General features: G+C 43.2%; 1 pseudogene; it reads right to left on the bottom strand.

The window, feature by feature from the left end:
• Window positions 1-4,850: 4,850 nt before the first annotated feature.
• LOC102472522 (microsomal glutathione S-transferase 1-like) lies at window positions 4,851-5,371 on the bottom strand (annotated as a pseudogene).
• Window positions 5,372-6,812: the final 1,441 nt, after the last annotated feature.

The raw sequence follows: 6,812 nt of genomic DNA, 5'->3' as shown, positions 1-6,812 counted from the left end.
CAATGTACAAAAAAAAAAAAAAAAAAAAAAAAAAAAGAGAGAGAGAGAGAGAGAGCACAAGAGAGGGTATACTGGAGATAGAACATGCTAGAGAGAAAGCCAGATGGCACCCTCTGCAGGTACTGTCACATTGCAATTCCCTTCTCTGAGCTCTTCAGCCAATCAGGATCTCAGGCATGCAAACCCAGCATGTTAAGATAAACCCATAGCGGACAGTGTGGTTTCCAGCTCTGTAAAAACAGTATGCTATTGCCTGTACCACCACTGTAGCTGGGCCTCCCTTTTCAAAACCATGCTTCACTAGATGAACAATGCTCCAAAGGAATACCCATGTTATCAGAAGACTGTGTTACAAGAGGTGTCTAATACAGCTCAGCAGCTACCCTTCTTTCTTCATCATGCATGAACACCTCAAGAACACTGGGATTTTTGCTTGACAACTAACTTTTATCATGCACCTCAATCCATCAGGGATGGCCTAAACCCATCTGAATGTCCAAAGAGTAGGGGTCAAGGTTGCAAGCCCCTTTGTCTTACAAGGTCTCTTGTTCTCTAAATTTTCCCACACCTCCTCTATTGAATATCAGATTCTTCTTTCCTGGGCATCAGGGAGGGACAGCCTTGGCCAAACCTTCTCCATAGTAGGGTATCTAAAACTAAAAAGTCCAGCTTCAATGATGTATTCTTTAAAAAGAAAAATTGCTATAGGCCATGTGTGCTCACCCAGAGAGTGAAACAGTGAGAAAGCACCCCTCCCCCCACCACGGGAATTGCCATGCCGCAATCCCTTCTTTATTCTCCTCTGGAGATTTTGGCCATGCACACATATGCCCCCAGCGTGTTTCTCAAGCTTCTGGGATGTGAACCTCACAGTCAGGGATCCATGCCATAACCAGCATGCCAGTAGCTGGCCCCACACAATGATGGCTTTTTCATGAACGAAATTGTCTACCTCCATGTCTCTGTTAGACATGCAGCAGCCACTAACTCTTAATGATTAATTTCTCTGCCATCCTAGTTCTTGACTGTGAGTGGAAAACCACCTTTTTGTTAAAGAACTTGGACCAGAGAGGAAGGGGGAAGAGAAGGGGAGGGACAGAGGGCAGGGAAAGGGAGGTTAGGAAGACAAAGGAAAGGGGAAGTTCAAGGAAAGAGAAAGAGAGAGAAAGGGAGAGGAGAAGGAAGAAAAGAGGAGTGGAGGAAGAGGAAAAAAGGAAAAAGAGAAAGAAAAGCTCTTAGATAAGCAGAGAAGATACAGTTAGTAGGCTTCCCTGGTGGTTAGCCTCAGGCTAAAGGTTCATATTGAACCAGCAAAAATACAAAATCCTTGCAGAAAGCCAAATTCTATTACCCAGGAAGGTATGTCTCACGTGGAGGGTCATAGCCAACTGAATCTAAGGAGATTGTCATTCAGTATTGCAAACCAGTTGTTGCAATCCAGGCAATGAATACTCCAAGTTAGGAAGACTCTAAGTTTGGCCTAAAACTGGTGCACATCAACTAAAAACACAAACCTCCCCTCCCTGCATCACAGACACTAGCAACTGCTCTCTCTCTGACTAGATAAAGGTAGAGCCTTGTTAGTACGCAGGCCTCAATTTCCTTTCTGCATATTTCTATCCACTGCCATACTATGATCCTCCTTTCTCAGCCCAAGGTTCTCAAGCAGTTCCTAAATGCTCAGGTGGGTGGCCTGTGTTCCATTTCCTGATGTAAACCTCTTTACTCACCTCCTCCTAACAGCCTCCTTTCAGCTAGAAATTGGTCAGGGTTGGCAAATCCATTTGCAGAAAGTCAGTGGCCTGATGTACTAGTTAAGGTAAAGCCAGCACTAGTTTAAGAAAGTGGAAGTTTATTTCTTTACCAGGTAAAGTCTAACTGGTGGCAGAAACAGGGCCTCTGCTTCACACAGTCATTGCCAGACTCAAACCAATGAAGAGCTCTGCCTCTCTGACAGTAGAGATTCTAATTTCATTAGTTAAAGGTGAGGTGTGGACACAGAATTTTGTTTTAAAGCTCCCCTGGTATTTCTACCGGGCAGCCAAAGCTAAGAATTTGCTGTCTTCCCACATTACCTTGGCATCAGTATCCAATCACCAGATAAGAGAAATTTAAAAAAAAATGTTAACAGGCCATGTGGAAGTATTTATGAGCCAGGCCTGGAAGTAATATACATCATCTCTGTGTATATCTAATGAGCCAGAAGTCAGTCACATGGTTACACTTCAGCCCAAAGTCATCTGGGAAATATGGTCCAGCTGAGTGACCAAGAACAAAAACAAAATGCATTTGAAGAAGATCTAGCTAGTCACTGTACAGCCAACACTATTGCTATCTCTGAAAGACAATCTTAAACTCAGAGAAAAAAATCTGTTTTGTTTGTTTGCTTTCTATGACAAAAGGATGTAGAGCCCAAGAGTTGTAAGTTCTAGAAGTTCCCTGGGGAGCTAATGGCATTGTCCACTATTGAATAGTCAGACTAGGAAGTCATGAATGGTACAATATTGATTCGACAGGCATGTAGCCATAGAACTAATGGGTATTTGAGGAGAGTATGGTGAGGACACAAGAGAGAAGATTCTCCTAGAACTTGATGTGAGAGGCAAGACTGTGCAAAGCAGAACAGAGTCCAAGGGTGGTGGGAGAACAACCGTAAGAGGGGTGAGGAAGGCCATAGCTTCAACAGTGAGTGAGACGTAACCCCTGCCTTTAGGAGTTCATAGGCTCTAGGGAGAGAACCAGGTGTATACACAAGTCCTGCCTAATGTATGGCCTGGTTTTACAGGCCACAACTGATGTGAGCAAGAGACAGAGAATATGGGCTGAGGGGAGGGGAGGGAAGAGGAAGGGACAGAATACGCTCTGCCAATTGTGGCCTGCACAGTTGGATGAGTAAACACTGTTATATTTCTAGAGAATTCAGGCCAGCAGGTGGCATGGTGGTTAAGGCACTGGACTTTCATATAGCTGACCATGGTTCAAGTTCCAGACCTGGTGACTTGAACATCACACTGGCTTGAACATCACTGAACATTACACACACACAAACACACACACACACACACACACACACACACACACACACACACACACTTGTGTGTGCATACACGAAATTCCAAGGAGGAGAATGGAGGATAAGGGATTGCAGCATGACCATCCTCCTCCCACCCACCCCCGGGGGGTAATTTTTTACTTTCCCTCTCACTGTCTCTCTCTGGCGAGTACACATGCCCTATGGCAAAAACATTTTTTAAAAGTTTCCAGAGGATTCAAATCAGCTATATGTTCATCTTTGGGAATTGAAGGCCATCAGAAAGTCTTGTTTATCTGAGGACTGAGCCAAAGTCATGTACTCACTGGAACATGTTTGTTCCCTTTGGGTTCTGCCCCTCAGAACAGGGTTTTTGTTTTTTAATTTTATTAGATTTTTCTCCCATGAGAAACAGGATTGAGAGAGAGAGACCTGCCCTGAGGCCAACTAACAGGGTTCTTGTGCTCCAATCCACTCCCAGTCTCAGTCAGCCAGGCTCATGGACATACACACACCCAGCATACACAGGGAGATCCCAGGATTTGAACCCAGGACCTTCCTATGAAGCTTCATAATCACAGAGTGCCACATTAGCACTACACCACCATGGCTGGCCTCAGCAGGTTTAACAGAGCTAAAAGAGATCCAGAGAAGAGCACCTAGAAAGCTCCATGAGAATTAACTTGGAAGATAGGGCATCCTTAATTTGCCAAGTGTCTTAGTCAATTCAGGCTGCTATAACAAATTATCATAAACAAATATTTATTTCTCACAGTTCCAGAAGCTGGAAGTCCAAGATCAGGGTGCCAGCATGGTTAGTTTATTGGTAAGAACCTTCTTCCTGGCTCACAGATGGCTGTCTTCTCTCTGTATCCTTGTATGGCACAAAAGGGGTGGGAGAGGTGGAGAGAGAGAACACAAATATTGTTTTCTCTTCTTATGAGGGCACTAATCCCACCATCATGGGGGCTTCACCCACACGGCCTCAACTAAAGCTAGTTATATCCTCGGTGCCCTACCTCCAGATACTATTACACTGGGAATTAGGGGTTCAATGTATGGATTTATGTGAAATAGTAACTTTCAGTCCAATAGCAGCAAGTCAAAAAAGATGCAAACATCGGGACCAGCAGTTAGCGTAATGGCTATGTCGCTGGACTCCCATGTAGTTGACCGCGGTTCAAGTCCCAGACCCGGTGGCTTAAACTCATGCCGGCTGCGTGTGCGTGCGTGCCCAAGATCTCGAGAGGAGAATGGAGGAGAAGGGACTGCGGCATGGCCATACCCCCAGGGAGTGATTTCTCACTTTCTGTCTCTCTGTCTCTGTCTGGCGAGCGCACGCACCCTATAGCAAAAACCTCTCTAAGAAAAGAAGAAAAAAAAAAGATGTAAACATCTATAAATCCAAAAGAGCTGAATGTAGTTTCCACCAAGTCCAGACTAGGAGACGTGAGACAGTACCACTGGAAGCTGCTAACAAAGCTATTCTTTTTTTCTTTTCTTTTACTTCTTTATTTCATATACCCATTTTAACAGTACAGAAATATAGTTTCTCCTACATATAATCACTCTTTCTATAGATTAAAGGAATGTTACAAATTATAACATAGTCAAAATTTATAAAAGTACTTAAGGAATAAAACCAGAGACTTGTGAATTTGTATGTCAAATTTGTAGTGCAGATCCAAAACTAGAATAAAGAATACACACTAGTGACACCTACATTCAAAAATGGGTTTTCCTCAGGTCTTCGTATGTCTGCTTCCTTCCCACCTAACATCTATGAATATACTCATTATCAACTTGAAGCACTAAATTTTTATAAGCCAATTGGATGATTCTCCTCATAGGTATATCTATTCTTCCGCAACATGTAGGCCATTGAAAAAGTAACTCCATACCCAATTTAAAAAAAAAAAAAAACCTTTTTTTGGGTGGGGGGGGGGGCGCGGGAAGGGGTGCCAAATATGCAATTGTGTGGTAGATCTGTGCTCCAACAAAGAGTCTGAAGTGCAGGATAGCTGTAGAGAGATCTGGACCACTCAAGGAATACAGAAGGCCGATACCAAGAAATGGACCAATACTTTCAAGGTCATTCAGGTGGGCTCTTCGAACACATTCCGCTCTGTCATCTGTTCAAGGATACTTCTTGGCATTTTCTCCTTTGCCAAAGCTTGCACAGTCTTCTGGGTTGGCAAAAACCTTTCTCGTGATTCTATAGAATGCAGTTGCAGTGCTCATCAACATCATTTTTGAAAGACTAATTGTTGTATAGGAAGCAAAACCTATGAATATTTCATTTTCCATTAGCTGGTTGAGGTCAACCATTGTTTCAACCTTGGTCTGGAATCTGTCTGGCTGGGTCACTGGCTCTGTGGGAACTTTCTAAGATAGGAAAAAATATGCACAGTGGGGTAGGGAACTGAGGCTCCTCCTCCTACCCAAATAGTGGTACAGATATCACACACAAGCAGACACAAGGATACTGGAAGAAAAATGGAGACACCGAAATTGAGGAGCAGTGTGTGAGTCATAGGTAGGTGGTCATATTATCTTATTCTCTTACCGGGTTGAGATAGACACACAGAAAAAGTGCATGGGGCACAGGTATATGGTTGGATGAATTTTTACCCACTCAATAAATCTGTTCTACCAATACTCAGACCAAGAAATAACATGACCAGCACCCTAGAAGCCCTCTCGGATTTACTTTTTTACTGCTTTTACCCAGCTGTGAACAGCATAGATTTAGTTTACCTGGTTTTGAACTCTACGTAAATGGAATTGTGTAGTATGTAGTCTTTTGCACCTGATTTCTTTTTTTTATTTTTATTTTTTTTATTTTTATTTTTATTATTTTTTTTTTGGAGAGATTTTCACTGTAGGGCGCATGCACTCGCCAGACAGACAGAGAGAGACAGAGAGACACCCCCAGGGGGGGATGGCCACACCGCAATCCCTTCTCCTCCATTCTCCTCTCGGGATCTTGGGCATGCACGCACACGCGCCCGGCGTGAGTTTTAAGCCACCGGGTCCGGGACACGAACCGCGGTCGACTACGTGGGAGTCCAGTGACATAGCCATTACGCTAAATGCTGGTTCCCCTCTTTTGCACCTGATTTCTTTCACTCAATATTATGGTTGTGATATTCATCTGTATTGTTTCATTTAATTGTACTTTATTCATTCCCATTGCTGTAGAGTGTTCTGTTGTGTGAATATACCACACTTTCTATATTCTCCTGTTGAGACATATTTGAGTTGTTTCCATCTTTTCAGTATTTGAACTATTCTCTTTTGTGTCTTTTTAGAGAACATATGCATGCATTTCTGTTTGGTAGGTACCTGGGAGTGGAATTGGTGGATCAAGGGGGATCTGTAGGGTGACTCCATGGCCTAGTGGTTAAAGCAGCTGGATTCCACATGGCCAACCATTTAATTCACTCCCAGACTCAGCAGCTTGAGAAATATACCAGGTGCATGTGTGCCCAAAATCCTGGAGGGAGGGAGAAAGGGAGAAGAAAGGATTGCAGCATCATCATTCCCCATGGGGGATGCTTTCTCCTCTCCCTCTTTCTCTGTCTCTCTCTGTGGTGAGAACATGAATCCTCAAGCACACACGCATATACACAAAAGAGGTATGTGTACAAGGGGATCTTTAAGCAGTTTATAGAAAAATGTGTGTCATGAAAATACTACATAAATTTAAATACTTTTTGCAGCTAGATAAACCTGTACATGAATTCCATTTTTAAAAAACTTTATTGAATCCCCTAATACA

The sequence above is a fragment of the Tupaia chinensis genome, unplaced genomic scaffold (genome assembly GCF_000334495.1).
Source record: "Tupaia chinensis unplaced genomic scaffold, TupChi_1.0 Scaffold000248_2, whole genome shotgun sequence".
Taxonomy (NCBI): domain Eukaryota; kingdom Metazoa; phylum Chordata; class Mammalia; order Scandentia; family Tupaiidae; genus Tupaia; species Tupaia belangeri.
The sequence above is the reverse complement of the archived record's forward strand: the minus strand, read 5'-3'. Positions and strand labels throughout refer to the sequence as shown.